The sequence below is a fragment of the Rhinopithecus bieti genome, unplaced genomic scaffold (genome assembly GCF_001698545.2).
Source record: "Rhinopithecus bieti isolate Rb0 unplaced genomic scaffold, ASM169854v2 scaffold_29388, whole genome shotgun sequence".
Lineage (NCBI taxonomy): Eukaryota > Metazoa > Chordata > Mammalia > Primates > Cercopithecidae > Rhinopithecus > Rhinopithecus bieti.
Window position 1 is genome coordinate 276,146 of NW_016813389.1, and position 15,664 is coordinate 291,809.

A 15,664-nucleotide genomic window follows, 5' to 3' on the forward strand; every position below is an offset into this window, starting at 1 on the left:
ACTGCCCCCAGCTGAGAGACCCCCTTTTTGTTTAAAAATTATGTTCTGTGTTCCCAGAGGTAAATTTTTTTTTCTTGTTAAAAATAAATTTTGCCGGGCCAGGCGTCGTGGCTCACACCTGTAATCCCAGCACTTTGGGAGGCTGAGGAGGGCAGATCACCTGAGATCGGGAGTTCGAGACCAGCCTGACCAAAATGGAGAAACCCCGTCTCTACTAAAAATACAAAAAAATTAGCCAGGCATGGTGGCGCATGCCTGTAATCCAATCCAGCTACTTGGAAGGCTGAGGCAGGAGAATCACTTGAACCCGGGAGGTGGAGGTTGCGGTGAGCCAAGATTGCACCATTGCACTCCAACCTGGGCAACTAGAGCAAAACTCGGTCTCAAAAAAATAAATAAAAAATAAATTTTGCCGGGTGCGGTGGCTCATGCCTGTAATACCAGCACTATGGGAGGCCAAGGTGGGTGGATCTCCTGAGGTCAGTAGTTCGAGACCAGCCTGTCCAACATGGCAAAATCCCGTCAGTAATAAAAATACAAAAAAAAACATGTCTCGAGATTGCGCCACAGGACTCCAGCCTGAGCAACAAGAGTGAAACTCCATCTCAAAAAAATAAAAAAGTAGGCTGGGTGCAGTGGCTCATGCCTGTAATCCCAGCACTTTAGGAGGCCAAGGAGGTCAGAGACGAGGTCAAGAGATCAAGACCATTCTGGCCAACATTATGAAACTCCATCTCTACAAAAAATTCAAAATTTAGCTGGGCGTGGTGGCACGTGCCTGTAGTCCCAGCTACTCTGGAGGCTGAGGCAGGAGAAACACTTGAACCCAGGAGGCAGAGGTTACGGTGAGCTGAGATCATACTATTGCACTCCAGCCTGGTTGACAGAGCGAGACTCCATCTCAAAAATAAATAAATAATATAAATAAATTTTAGACCAGACTACAGGCTCATACCTGTAGTCCCATTACTTTGGGCGGCTGAGGCAGGCAGCTCACTTGAGGTCAAGAGTTTGAGACTAGCCTGGCCAGCTTGGTGAAACTTGGTTTCTAAAAACCAGCCATACAAGTAAGACCTGGATTTGAGTCTCAGCTCTGCCCACTTACAAGCTGTGTGACTATAGGCAATTGACGTGGCCCCAATAAAATGGAGATAATAGTAGCACTGTATTCACCAGGGTAATTAGCATTAACCAACTCAGCAAACCACCACAAAACCTCTGTGGGTGAACATAATAAAGGTATGTTTGTCTCAGTTTAATGAGGGTCTGGTAGCCCTCCTCTATTTTGAGCTATACCATCAGAACATGTGGCCACCAGAGTGACCACAGCAGGGAAGAGAGAGATGAAGACACACCAACTCCAAACCAACTCCCCCATATTTGGGAGACATAACTTCTGCTCACAGCTCCTTGTCTATAACTAGTCACTTGGCCCAAACTAACCAAGAGGGAGGCTGGGAAATAAGGGTGAGCACACAGGTATTTCACAGGGAGTCAGCCACAAAGACCCACCTCCAAAGGCGGCTTTGAGTATCTGGTGGGCAACTGCCCACGACTGGGCTCCTAGGGTTACGCTAGATAGCGACCCATTACCCCCACACCCTGCCATCAAGTGTCCCATGCCTGTGCTCTGGTCCTGGTCCAGACTTCAGACCCTTGTCTCCATCTATCAGCTCTTCTAGATGAAACACACGGCCAGGTGTGGTGGCCCACGCCTGTAATCCCAGCACTTTGGGAGGCCGAGGCAGGCAGATCACATGAGGCTAGGAATTCAAGATCAACCTGGCCAACATGGCAAAACACCATCTCTACTGAAAATACAAAAAAAATTAGCCAGGCATGGGGGCACACGCCTGTAATCCCAGCTACTAAGGAGTCTGAGGCAGAGAATCGCTTGAACCTGGGAGGTCGAGGTTGCAGTGAGCGGAGATCACACCACTGCACTGCAGCCTGGGCAACAGAAAGAGATTCTGTCTCAAAAAAAACACACACACAAAAAGTACAAGCCTCAGTGACAGTGGCCCCAGGCAGCAGGCATTCTCATTTCTGGGATTTCCTTGTCATTTCTTACACTTTCTGCTCTCTCCTCGTCATGTCAACAGGTTTTCACAACCACCTTTGAACTAAGTTCCATAATTGTTCCCATTTGGATGAGGAAACAGGTTCCGAGAGCGGAAACGACCTATCAAAGCCCCCCAGTGAGTCAGGGGCAGCTGGAACCAGCACCCAGGTCTGTCTAACCCCTTTCCGCACACAAGGCCTTGCACCAGACTCTTACCAAACCAGATGCCCCCGGGAACAAGATTTTGTCAGATTCACATCAGACGACATCATTTCCATCTGCACCTCGCACACGCTCAGCATTTGCCTTGATGAACGTGGCTCTGCTCCTGTTCCCTTAGGTCTTGGGTGAGCGCAAGTGACCTCACTGGAGATAGAACCAGGACTGTGAGGGGCTTCAGAGGCTCTCATGTATCTTAGGTCCCACCCAGCTTTTTAAAATTTTATTTATCTATTTTATTTTGAGATGGAGTTTTGCTCTCGTCCCCCAGGCTGGAGTGCAGTGGTGCGATCTCGGCTCACTGCAACCTCCGCCTCCCGGGTTCAAGTGATTCTCCTGCCTCAGCTTCCTGAATAGCTGGGATTACAGACACGCGCCACCACGCCTGGCTGATTTTTGTATTTATAGCAGAAACTGGGTTTTACCTTGTTGGTCAGACAGGTCTCAAACTCCTGACCTCAGGTGATCCACCTGCCTCAGCCTCCCAAAGTGCTGGGATTACAGGCGTGAGCCACCGTGCCTGGCCCAGTCCCACCAAGCTTTTGCCTTACCTGAGACAATGAGTGCCTTACCTGCTCTCCTCTCTTAATGTTCTGGGCCACATGGGTTTGTCTTTTGTGTTTTTTTTTTTTTTTTTTTTTTTTTTTTTTTTTTTTTTTTTTGAGACGGAGTCTCGCTCTGTTGCCCAGGCTGGAGTGCAGTGGGCGGATCTCAGCTCACTGCAAGCTCCGCCTCCTAGGTTTAGGCCATTCTCCTGCCTCAGCCTCCCCAGTAGCTGGGACTACAGGCGCCCGCCACCTCGCCCGGCTAGTTTTTTGTATTTTTTAGTAGAGACGAGTTTCACCGTGTTAGCCAGGATGATTTCCTGGCCTCGTGATCCGCCCGTCTTGGCCTCCCAAAGTGCTGGGATTACAGGCTTGAGCCACCGCGCCCGGCCTATTTGTTTGTTTTTTAAAACAAGGTCTCACTCTGGCACCACAGGCTGGAGTACAGTGGCACAACTCTAGCTCACTGCAACCTCCACCTCCTGGGTTCAAGCAATTCTCCTGCCACAGCCTCCCAAGTAGCTGGGATTACAGGCAGCCACCCCTATGCCTGGCTAATTTTTGTATTTTCAGTAGAGACAGGATTTAACTATGTTGCCAGGCTGGTCTCAAACTCCTGACCTCAAGTGATCCGTCCATCTCAGCCTCCCAGAGTGCTGGGATTATAGGAATGAGCCACTATGCCTGGCTGGCCACCTGGTTTTATGGTGGAGAAGGAGGAGGAGGAGGAGAGGGAAGCGGCCAGGTTCTGAATGGGTGGGAGCCCCATGAGAGGTGAGCCCTTCCTTGAGGTTTTCTCACCTTACACCATGTTCTCTGTGTGGAGAGCTGGCTGGTCTTGCCTCTTCCTACACAAAAAAACTGTCAGGGCCAGGTGCTGGGGAGCCCCGGTATCTGGGTCCCTGCCACACAGTGCTCGCCTGCCTGCCAGTGGGAGGTCAGAGACTCAAGCAGCCATGACAATACGGATAAAACACGGCCACAGGGCTATGGAAGCACATTGGAGCTGCATCCAACCAATATGGGACGCTGGGAAATTTCCCAGGGGAAGAAACATCCGTGTCTGTCCAGTAGGAGGCAGCCAGGTAAGAATGTGGGACAGGGCTGCACGCCTGTAATCCCAGCACTTTGGGAGGCTGAGGCAGGTGGATCACCTGAAGTCAGGAGTTCGAGACCAGCCTGGGCAACATGGCAAAACCTTGTCTCTACTAAAAATATAAAAATTAGCTGGGCCTGGTGGCACACATCTGTAATCCCAGCTTCTCAGGGGGCTGAGGCAAGAAAATCACTTGAACCCAGGAGGCAGAGGTTGCAGTGAGCCAAGATTGTACCACTGCACTCCAGCCTAAGCAACAGAGGGAGACTCTGTCTCAAAAGAAAAAAGAATGTGGGAGAGTATTCCAGAGGCAGAAAACTTAATTGGTCCAGGACACAAAGGGATTTGGTCTGGTTGAAAGGTGATCAGGGATGGCAATTTGCAGGCTATGTCCACTTGGATTCTTGGTGCAAGATGAAAGCCTTCCCCAGACGCAATTGTAACCCAGCTCTGCATTTTGATTCAATCTTGAGGCACCCAGGGAGAACACTTGGAAGGAAAGCATCCACCTGGGTCTGTTTCTCTTGTGTGAGCTCAGCTTGCGCAGGTGTCTTAGTGGGCATGGCCTCGAGGGGGCAGTGTCCACTCAGAGATGTGCTCAACTGCCCTGGGAAGCAAGCCCTGGGAGGGCCTTGTTGGAAAGGTTCCAGCCTGCCAGGCCAGATTCATGAAGGCTGAATCCTCAGAACACATAGAAGAGGGGTTCTCGGCTGGGCGCGGTGGCTCAAGCCTGTAATCCCAGCACTTTGGGAGGCCGAGACGGGCGGATCACGAGGTCAGGAGATCGAGACCATCCTGGCTAACACGGTGAAACCCCATCTCTACTAAAATGCAAAAAACTAGCCGGGCGAGGTGGCGGGCGCCTGTAGTCCCAGCTACTCCGGAGGCTGAGGCAGGAGAATGGCGTGAACCTGGGAGGCGGAGCTTGCAGTGAGCAGAGATCCAGCCACTGCACTCCAGCCCGGGCGACAGAGCAAGACTCCGTCTCAAAAAAAAAAAAAAAAAAAAAGAAGAGGGGGTTCTCTGGCAGCACCCCTCTCAGGAGTTTGAAGTGACAAGATGCGGATTCCTCAGGGTGTGCCCCCATGTGCTGGAAAACAGGTGGCAGAGGTTACTCTGCCTGGTGTGTACACATACATGGTTTGTTTGATCATATCCGGTACCAACCCTACTTGAAAATATTTATCATCCGGCACCTACAGAGTTCAAAATACTAACACAGTACAGCCTGCACTGTTGTCCCTGGGGACTGAAGGGGTCATTTTTGGGTGACCTGACACAGAAATGTGTCACAGAGCAGTGTCACCAAATAGTGCCCCACTCTAGTTTTGCTCAGAAGGGGCTACATCAGCTGGGCAGGGTGTGGTGGCTCATACCTATAATCCTAGCACTTTGGGAGGCCAAAGTGGGACAATCAATTGAGCCCAGGAGTTTGAGACCACCTTGGCAACACAGTGAGACCTAGCCTCCACAAAAAATTTTTAAATAGCCAAGCATGGGCTGGGCGCGGTGGCTCACGCCTGTAATCCCAGCACTTTGGGAGGCCAAGGCAGGCGGATCACGAGGTCAGGAGATTGAGACCATCCTGGCTAACAGGCTAACGACGGGATTGATAAGAGGATTAGTAGGAGGGCTGGATAATGCAAACCAAGTCAGGCCTGGATGTTTATTCTGATGTGTATATCCCAGGGTAACAAAAGACATCTAGCTCCCATTATAACCAATAGGAAGCGAGATTGCTGCTTGAGAAACCAAACCCCTCCCAAAAGAGCTTATGCCAGGCTGAATTATGTATATTTAGCGTCAAATACCAACCTCTTCCACGCTGCTTGCTCTGTGGTACTTGGGGCTGGGACTCTGATAGTACCTAACATGGTCTGGCTTTGCCCAGCCCTTTGTCAACCTGCATAGCCTGTCTCAAATAGACGGCATCCTATACGGAAACTGAAAATCAGGAGGAGGAAGACAACAGCACTTGCGCCTCCATCACAGTTTTGCTTTCTTCTGACGGAAGGCCTGGTCAGCCATGCCCGAGTTCCTGGCGCATGTCCCCCCAGTAATGCGTTCATCACTTGCAGCCGCAGCGTGTTTGTTGCCTGGGCCGCTGAGCAGTTGCCCCTACCTCAAAAGGTGTGGGTCCAGGCGGACACAGCATGCTATTGGTGTGAATGCATAGTGTTTGTCTCTAAGACATTCCATATGTTGGAACCATATAGCCCAAATGTGATAGGTTTAAGACGGTAGAACTTGGTTGGGAATGCTTAAGTCATTGAGCACTCTACCCCTCATGAATGGCGAGTTCAAGGTGCTCTCATAAAAAACATTGAGAGGAGCCATCCTAGCTTGCCCCTTTGTCCACTCTCTTACTCTTCCTGCTCTAGTTGGAGCACAAAACTCCACTACTAAAAGTACAAAAAATTAGCTGGGCGTGGTGGCAGGTGCCTGTAGTCCCAGCTACTCGGGAGGCTGAGGCAGGAGAATGGTGTGAGCCCGGGAGGCAGGGGTTGCAGCAAGCCAAGATTGCGCCACTGCACTCCAGCCTGGGCGACAGAGCAAGACTCCATCTCAAAAAAAAAAAAAGAAAAAAGCCAAGCATGGTGGTACCCAGCTACTCAGGAGGCTGAAGTAGGGAGGATCGATCGAGCTCAGGAGGTCAAGGCTGCAGTGAACCATGATCACACATTGCACTCTAGCATGGGTGATACAGTGAGGCCCTGTCTCAAAAAAAGGAGGGGCCACTTGGGGAGAGAGGGAAGGGAGGAAGCCCAGGCCAAGGGCCCAGTGCCCTCTGTGGTTGGGGCTAAGGGATGTTGGGGCCCCCAACCCTGATTTTTTGGAGGAATTGGGAGGAAAGCTCCAGGTTCCATGTTATGTGGATGGGCCTGAGAATGAGGTGAAAGGTAACAATCACACACCCAAACCAGTTTTGAGCCAAAGGTTTCACCAGATAAGGGATTGATGGCCACAATCTCCAGCACGTATGCAATTAATTCTGTGGGGCAGATGGGGAGCTGAGTTACCACGCCCCACAATATCTCATTGACTGCCCCCAACAACAGAGAGTGGTTGAGAGTCCCCATTTCCAAATGGAGCAAACTGAGGCTCAGGGGCGTGCAGAGAAGCAGCGAAGCTATCTGACTCCAGAACCTGGCTAAGTAGCCATAGTGTGCTGCCTACCTCCCCAGTGGAGCCTCTTGAGTCTCCTATCTGAGGTCATGCATTACTAAAACAGGAATCAGAACTAGAACACAGCACTCTCCAAGCCCTTAAGCCTCAGGTCTTAACCACAGAGCCCTGCTATGTTTCTTGTATGTTGTATCTGCCCAGAGCCCTTACCTAGCGGCCAGGTCAGTGGCCAGAAATGAACAGCCTCTGCCTTGGACTTGGCCTGGGCCCCTCCTTCCTGGTTCCTGTAGGCAGCCTGCTTGGCTTCCTTTCCAGTGAGCCTCTCATTCCTAACATCAGCAACTCTGGACAGGCGTGAAGTCCCTCCTGACCTTTGACTCCTTCAGCTTCTCATGTTCATCCCACAATCCCAAAAGTTCTTGGCGGAATAATCATTGTGGCAGCTAATGAGCACACTCTAACTTGGAGAACATTCCCTGTGCCAGACCCTGAGCCTAATGCTCTGCCTATCACATGTGTTCCTCATGGTCACCCTGAGAGGCAGTTAGAGTTGTCCTCATTCTCCAAATGAGGTAAATGAGGCTCAGAGAGGTTAAGTCACTTTCCCAAGGAAGCACAGTTAAGGAGCAGACTCACAGGTTGAAGGGGTTTCAAACACTTGCTCTGCTTCTTTTTTTTTTTTTTTTTTTTTTTTTTTTTTGAGACGGAGGTCTTGCTCTGGCCACCCAGGCCTGGAGCTGCAGTGGCCGAGGATCTCAGGCTCACTGCAAGCTCCGCCTCCCGCGCGGGGTTTACGGCCATTTCTTCCTGCCTTCAGCCCTCCCAAGTAGCTGGGACTACAGGTGCCCGGCCTCGTCGGCCCTAGTTTTTTTCGGTATTTTTAAGTAGAGACAGCGTTTTCAACCGTTATTAGCCAGGATGGTCTCGATCTCCTGACCTCGTTGGGATTCCGGCCTGTCTCGGCCTCCCAAAGTGCTGGCGATTTACAAGGCTGGAGGCCACCGCGCCGTGGGCCCAAACACTTGCTCTTTAAAGGCCAGGTACTAATTCCTGAACTTCTGAGTATCACAATTATCTGAGAGGGATTTTTTTTTTTTTCTTTCTGAGACAGGGTCTTGCTCCGTTATCCAAGCTGGAGTGCAGTGGTGTGATCAGGGCTTACTACAGCCTCAACCTCTCAGATTCAAGCCATCTTCCCACCTCAGCTTCCTGTGTAGCGCATGCCCCCACATCCAACTCATTTTTGTATTTTTTATAGAGATTGTGTCATCCTATGTTGCCCAAGCTGATCTTGAACTCCTGGGCTCAAGCAATCCGCTCACCTCAGCTTCCTAAACTGCTAGGATTGAGAGGGATTTTTAAAATAAAGATTTGGGGCTGGGTGCCTATAAGCCCAGCATTTTGGGAGGCTGAGATGGGAGGATCACTGGAGGCCAGAAGTTCAACACCAGCTTGGGCAACATAGCAAAACCCCATCTCTACAAAAAATACAAAAATTAGCCAGGTGTGGTACCATATCCCTGTGGTTCCAGCTACTTAGGAGGCGGAGGCAGGAGGATCCAGGTCGAGGCTACAGTGAGCCGAGATCATGCCACTGCACTCCAGCCTGGATGACAGAATGAGACCCTGTCTCTAATAAATAAATAAAGATGTGGGTATCCAACCTCTAGGAATCCTGACTTTGCAGGCCCGAAAATATATTTGAATAAACTCCTTGGGTGTTTTTTGTTTTTTGTTTTGTTTCGTTTTTTTGATACAGAGTTTCACTCTTGTTGCCCAGGCTGGAGTGCAATGGCACAATCTCAGCTCACTGCAACCTCTGCCTCTCAGGTTCAAGCGATTCTCCTGTCCCAGCCTCCTAAGTAGCTGGGATTACAGGCATGTGCCACCATGCCCAGCTAATTTTGTATTTTTAGTAGAGACAGGGTTTCACCATGTTGGTCAGGCTGATCTCGAACTCCTGACCTCAAGTGATCCACTTGCCTCAGCCTCCCAAAGTGCTGGGATTACAAGCGTGAGCCATTGTGCCTGGCCCCTTGGGTGTTCTTGGTACATTGTTCTGTGCATGTACCTTGATGGTTGATGAAATTGATTCTTCTGACTACCACTAATCACATACTCTGAAATCCTGCCTCAAAACCAGCCCATCTTCAAACACATCTACACAGCCACCTGATCCTAAAATGCTGGCTGTGGTCCGTGCTAGATCAAACCCAGGCATGATTTTTATCTGGATTCGCCCTAGAGCTGTCTCCCAGACCCTGGCATTTGCTGGCTCCATTAATTCCCTGGAGTGTACTCTCTCCTCCACCCTCTACCCTTGAACCAGCAAACTTGCCCAGCTGGTTTGCCAGGGAGGAGCAAGACCTGTTTTCCCATCTTAGGGCTCTTCTCGCTTCTGATTTCATAGGTGGTCGGAAAATACATGTAGGGTTAGAAGTGGGGACTGCTGGAAGAGGAGTGCAGGCAGGAGGTCACTGTGACCTCAGCCTGCTTTACAGACCCCGTGACTGCTGGAAGGTCCTGGGACAGCACCCCCGCCCCCACCACTCACCACACCCTGGCCGCCTACCTGCGATGCTTGTCTCCTAATCAGCCTCCACCACCCATAGCAGCATCCGTATCCAGAGTCACCCAGATAGGAGCTCCTTTGGTGTGACTAATGTTAGTCCTTCCTGTTACCCAGCCTATCTCTGAGATAAGTTTCTAGGCTCCTGCTGAAGTGCTCAGAGGGGCCAGGCGCGGTGGCTCACACCTGTAATCCCAACACTTTGGGAGGCCAAGGTGGGTGGATCACTTGAGGTCGGGAGTTCAAGACCAGCCTGGCCAACATGGTGAAACCCCATCTCCACTAAAAATACAAAATTTAGCTGGGCATGGTGGTGTGGGCCTGTAATCCCAGCTATTCGGGAGGCTGAGGCAGGAGAATCGCTTGAACTCTGGAGGCAGTGATTGCAGTGAACTGAGATCACTCCATTGCACTCCAGCCTGGGCAACAAGAGCGAAACTGCATCTCAAGGGAAAAAAAATTAAATTTAATTTAATTAAAAAAAAATAAAGTGGTCAGAGGATGGGGTTAGTCAGGGACTAACAGAATGTTTCAGAGGAAATCAAGACATTGATGATATGGTGGCAGGGATGGTTTTTTTGTTTGTTTTTTTTGTTTGTTTGTTTGTTTGTTTGTTTTTTGAGACGGTTTGTTTGTTTTTTGAGACGGAGTCTCGCTTTGTCGCCCAGGCTGGAGTGCAGTGGCCGGATCTCAGCTCACTGCAAGCTCCGCCTCCCGGGTTTACGCCATTCTCCTGCCTCAGCCTCCCAAGTAGCTGGGACTACAGGCGCCCGCCACCTCGCCCGGCTAGTTTTGTATTTTAGTAGAGACGGGGTTGCACCGTGTTAGCCAGGATGGTCTCGATCTCCTGACCTCATGATCCACCTGTCTCGGCCTCCCAAAGTGCTGGGATTACAGGCTTGAGCCACCGTGCCCGGCCTTGTTTGTTTTTTAAACTATGGCCAAACAGAAAGCTCAACAGGCCGTGTCATGGAGATAGACTATGTAGACATAGGCTGGGCTAGTAGCTTCACCTTACCTGGCCTCAGTTTCTTCATCCATAAAATAGGTCATATCATGCCTGCTGTAGTCACTTCTGAAGGGCTCATCTGTATGGAGACTGACTTAATGACTGTAAAGTTGTAGGTAAAATGTCAGCTCATTAGTATGATGACATTTCGTGTGTCCCAAGCATATTCCTGGCCCTGGGGGAATGCAAGGTTGTTATAGCTTAAAGTAGGACTTCAATGATATGACACTCCAGCTGCCTGGGAAGACTGCTGCAGTGGGGTCTGAGAAGGGCTGGGGATGAGTAGAGAGGGGGCACTTAGGAGAGGGAAGTGGGCTGGGGAGAGTAGAGGGGAAAGCTGACCTGGAAAGCTGCAGTTAGGCAGGCATTTGCATTCCTTCCACAGTATTTTTTCAGGCACTGCTCTAAACTCTAGGGATGCAAAAGTGAGCAAAGCAGACATCTCTGCCCTCCTAGAATTTACATTCTAGGGTGAAAGGAGACGGATAATAAACCAGATAAAAAACAAATCTTTGTTCAGATCGTGATAAGGGCTAGAGAGAAAAATAAATCAGGAAAGAGGGATGGGACCTGAAGCTCACCAAATGTGAGTCTCCCTGCCTCTCCCAAATATATATTGAATGAATTCAAATTTAGGTCCAGGGCCTAGGAAGCAGAGCATTCAGGAACGTTTCTTTTTTTTTGAGACAGAGTCTCCTTCTGTCACCTAGGTTGGAGTGTAGTGACATGATCTTGGCTCACTGCAACCTCTGCCTCCCGGGTTCAAGCTATCTGCCTGCCTCAGCCTCCCAAGTAGCTAGGATTACAGGCGTGAGGCACGGCATGGCCTCTGGGGCAGTTTTGAATAAAGTGAGACATCAGTGCAGTGGAGACTTGTTGGAGGTCAGAGAGGGAGCCGTGGCTCCCTGGGGGAAGCCCCCTGGGAGAAGAGTGTTCTAGGCCGGGGAACAGCAAGTGGAAAAGGTCCTGGGGCAGGTGTGATCGGGAACAGTGAAGAAGCCAACATGGGCCGGGCACAGCGGAGTGCGCCTGTAATCCCAGCTACTCAGGAGGCCAAGGCAGGAGGATTGCTTGAGCCTAGGAGTTTGATATCAGCCTGGGCAACATATCAAGACCTCATCTCTATTAACAAATTAAAAGAAAAAAGAGGCTGGGCATGGTGGCTCACGCCTGTAATACCAGCACTTTGGGAGGCCTAGGCAAGTAGATCACCTGAGGTCAAGAGTTCCAGACCAGCCTGGTCAACATGGTGAAACCCCGTCTCTACTAAAAATACAAAATTTAGCTGGGCATGGTGGTGGGACGTCTGTAATCCCAGTTAGTTGGGAGACTGAGGCAGGAGAATCACTTGAACCCGAGGTGGAGGTTGCAGTGAGCTGAGATCATGCCACTGCAAGCCAGCCTGGGTGACAGAGCAAGTCTCAAAAACCAAAAAAAAAAAGGAAAGAAAAAAGAAGCTAGGGCTGGGCCTGGTGGCTCATGCCTGTAATCCCAGCACTTTGGGAGGCCGAGGCGTGCAGATCACAAGGTCAGGAGTTCGAGACCAGCCTGGCCAACATGGTGAAACCCTGTCTCTACTAAAAATAGAAAAATTAGCTAGGCGTGGTGGCATGCCTGTAATCCCAGCTACTTGGGAGGCTGAGGCATGATAATCACTTGAAGCCGGGAGGCAGTGGTTGCAGTGAGCTGAGATTGTGCCACTGCACTCCAGCCTGGCGACAGGAGTGAGACTCTGTCTCAAAAAAAAAAAAAAAAAAAAAAGCCTGTGTGGACTCAGCAAGGGCATCAATGGGGAGAGCAGAGAAGTTAAGAGGGAGTGGAGTAAGGGGTATATATCATGAGGGCTTCAGGCTGCTTAAGGACTTGGGCTTCTGTTTATTTATGTATGTATTTATTTAGAGATGACAGGGTCTCACTCTGTTGCCCAGGCTGGAGTACAATGGTGGGATCACTGCTCACTGTAGCATCAACTTCCTGGGGTCAAGTTTTCTTCACACTTCAGTCCCCCAAACAGCTAAGGACTACAGGTGTGTGCCACCACACCTGGCTAATTTTTTAGTTTTTGTAGAAATGGTTCTTACTTTGTTGCCCAGGCTGGTGTCCAACTTCTGTCCTCAAGCAATCCTCCGGCCTCAGCCTCCCGAAGTGCTGGGATTAAAGGCACCCAGCCTTGGGTTTCTATTCTAAGTGAGATGGGAAGGGCACAAATGTGATAAGATCCAATTGCACTTTTTTTTTTCCTTTGAGACGGAGTTTCGCTCTTGTTGCCCAGGCTGGAGTGCAATGGCGCGATATCGGCTCACCGCAAACCCTGCCTCCTGAGTTCAAGCTATTTTCCTGCCTCAGCCTCTTAAGTAGCTGGGATTACAGGCATACGCCACCACACCCAGCTAATTTTGTATTTTTAGTAGAGAAGGGGTTTCTCCACATTGGTCAGGCTGGTCTCGAACTCCCAACCTCAGATAATCTGCCCGCCTCGGCCTCCCAAAGTGCTGGGATTACAAGCATGAGCCACCGCGCATGACCCAATTGCACTTTTAGAGGAGACTTCTGTCCACTGAGTGGAGGAGGACCAAGAGCAGCAAGTGAATGGTGAGAAGTGGTCAGATTCTGGAAACACTCGTATTTTGAAGTCAGAGCCTAATGATTTAATAATGGGGTATAGCCGGGCCTGGTGGCTCACTCCTGTAATCCCAGCTACTCAGGAGATTGAGGTGGGAGAATCACTTGAACCCAGGAATGGAGGTTGCAGTGAGCCGAGATCGTGCCATTAGGAGCCCAGCCTAGGTGACAAAGCGAGACTCTGTCTCAAAAAACTAAAAATAAAAATAAAATGGGGTATGGGCCAGGTGCAGTGGCTCACACCTGTAATCTCAGCACTTTGGGAGGCCAAGGTGGATCACTTGAGGTCAGGAGTTTGAGATCAGTCTGGCCAACATGGTGAAACCCTGTCTCTACTAAAAATACAAAAATTAGCTGGGCATGGTGGTGAGTACTTGCAGTCCTATCTACTTGGGAGGCTGAGCCAGGAGAATTGCTTGAACTGGAAGGCAGAGGTTTTACAGTGAGCTGAGATTGCACCACTGCACTCTAGCCTCGGTGACAGAGTGACATTCTGTCTCAAAAAAAAAAAAAAAAAAAAAATGGGGTATGCACAGTGGTTTACACCTATACTCCCAGCACTTTGGGAGACAGAGTTGGGCAGTTCAAAAGGTCAGGAGTTCGAGACCAGCCTGGCCCAACATGGTGAAACCCCATCTCTACTAAAAATACAAAAATGAGCCGGGCATGGTAGCATGCACCTGTGGTCCCAGCTACTCGGGAGGCTGACACAGGAGAATTACTTGAACCTGGGAGGCAGAGGCTGCAGTGAGCCAAGATCATGCCACTGCACTACAGCCTGGGTGACAGAGTGACACTCAGTCTCAAAAAATAAACAAATAAATATGGGGTCTGAGGAAAGGGAATCTTGCTAGGGTTTTGACCTGAGCAACTAGAAGGGTGAAGCTGTGATGCGCTGGAGTGAGGAAGTCCCTGGGAAGAGCCGGTCTTGGGGGAAGATGAGGAGTTAGGATTCAGAAGTGTTCAGTTTGAGATGCAAACACAGCTCCTAAGTGGAAATGTTAAAGTAACAGTGGAATGGAGTTCATGGGAGAAGTCAGGCTGAAGGTGTAAAAATGGGTACCATCAGTATAGTGAATGCATCAATGCTATTAAAAACCATGGTGGGCCGGGTGTGGTGGCTCACACCTGTAACCTCAGCACTCTGGGAGGCCGAGGCGGGAGGATCACAAGGTCAGGAGATCGAGACCATCCTGGTGAACATGGTAAAACCCCATCTCTACTAAAAATACAAAAATATTAGACGGGCGTGGTGACGGGCGCCTGTAGTCCCAGCTTCTCAGGAGACTAAGGCAGGAGAATGGCGTGAACCCGGGAGGCGACAGAGCTTGCAGTGAGTGGAGATCGTGCCACTGCACTCCAGCCTGAGAGACAGAGCGAGACTCTGTCTCAAAAAAAAAAAAAAAAAAACTATGGTGGCCAGGTGCAGTGGCTCATGCGTGTAATCCCAGTACTTTGGGAGGCTGAGGTGAGCAGATCACTTGAGTCTAGGAGTTTGAGACTAGCTTGGGCAACATGGCAAAACCCTGTCTCTACAAAAAATACAAAAATTAGCCAGGCATGGTGGCTCGCACCTGTGGTCCCAATTCCTTGGGAGGCTGAGGCATGAGAATCGCTTCAACCTGGGAGGTGGAGGTTGCAGTGAGCTGAGATGGCACCACTGCACAACAGAGCGAGACTGGGCAACAGAGTGAGACTCTGTATCAAAACAGTAAGAAAAACCATGGCAATATCGAGTTGATGTCACCAAGGGACTGGGTGTAGGCAGAGGAAGAGCCAGGGCCAGAGGGGAGCTCAGGAGAGGAGGAGCCCCACAAAGGAGACTGAGAAGGAACCAGGGAGGGAGACGGGGAGACCAGGAGGAGCCTCCTGAAGGCAGTGTCTTTTGGGAGGAGGCAGTGACCAGCTGTGTGAGATGCTGCTGAGAAGGAGCTGCTGGATTTAACGAGGAGGTCATTGTTGACCTTGACAAGAGTCATTTCAGGAATGTGTTGGCGAGGGAACGTCTGATTAGCATGGATTCAGGGGAACATTGAAAGAGATGAACCGGGGACGGTGACTAGAGACAACCTTTCCAGGAGTTTTGCTCTAAAGGAGGCAGAGGAATGCAGTAATTGTAAAGAGTTATGAGGTCAAGAAAGAGCTTTTCTTTTGTTTTTATGGTTTTTATGTGGGTGTGATAAAATGTGCATAATGTAAAATTTATCATTTTAGCTTTTTTTTTTTTAAGAGTTGAGGGTCTTAATTAGCCAGGTGTCACAGTGTGCACCTGTAGTCCCAGCTATTCGGGAGGCTGAGGTGGGAGAATCACTTGAGCCTGGGAGGAAGAGGTTGCAGTGAGCTAAGATCGCACCACTGTACTCCAGCCTGGGTGACAAAGTCAGACTCAGTCTCAAAAAAAAAAAAAAAAAATTTA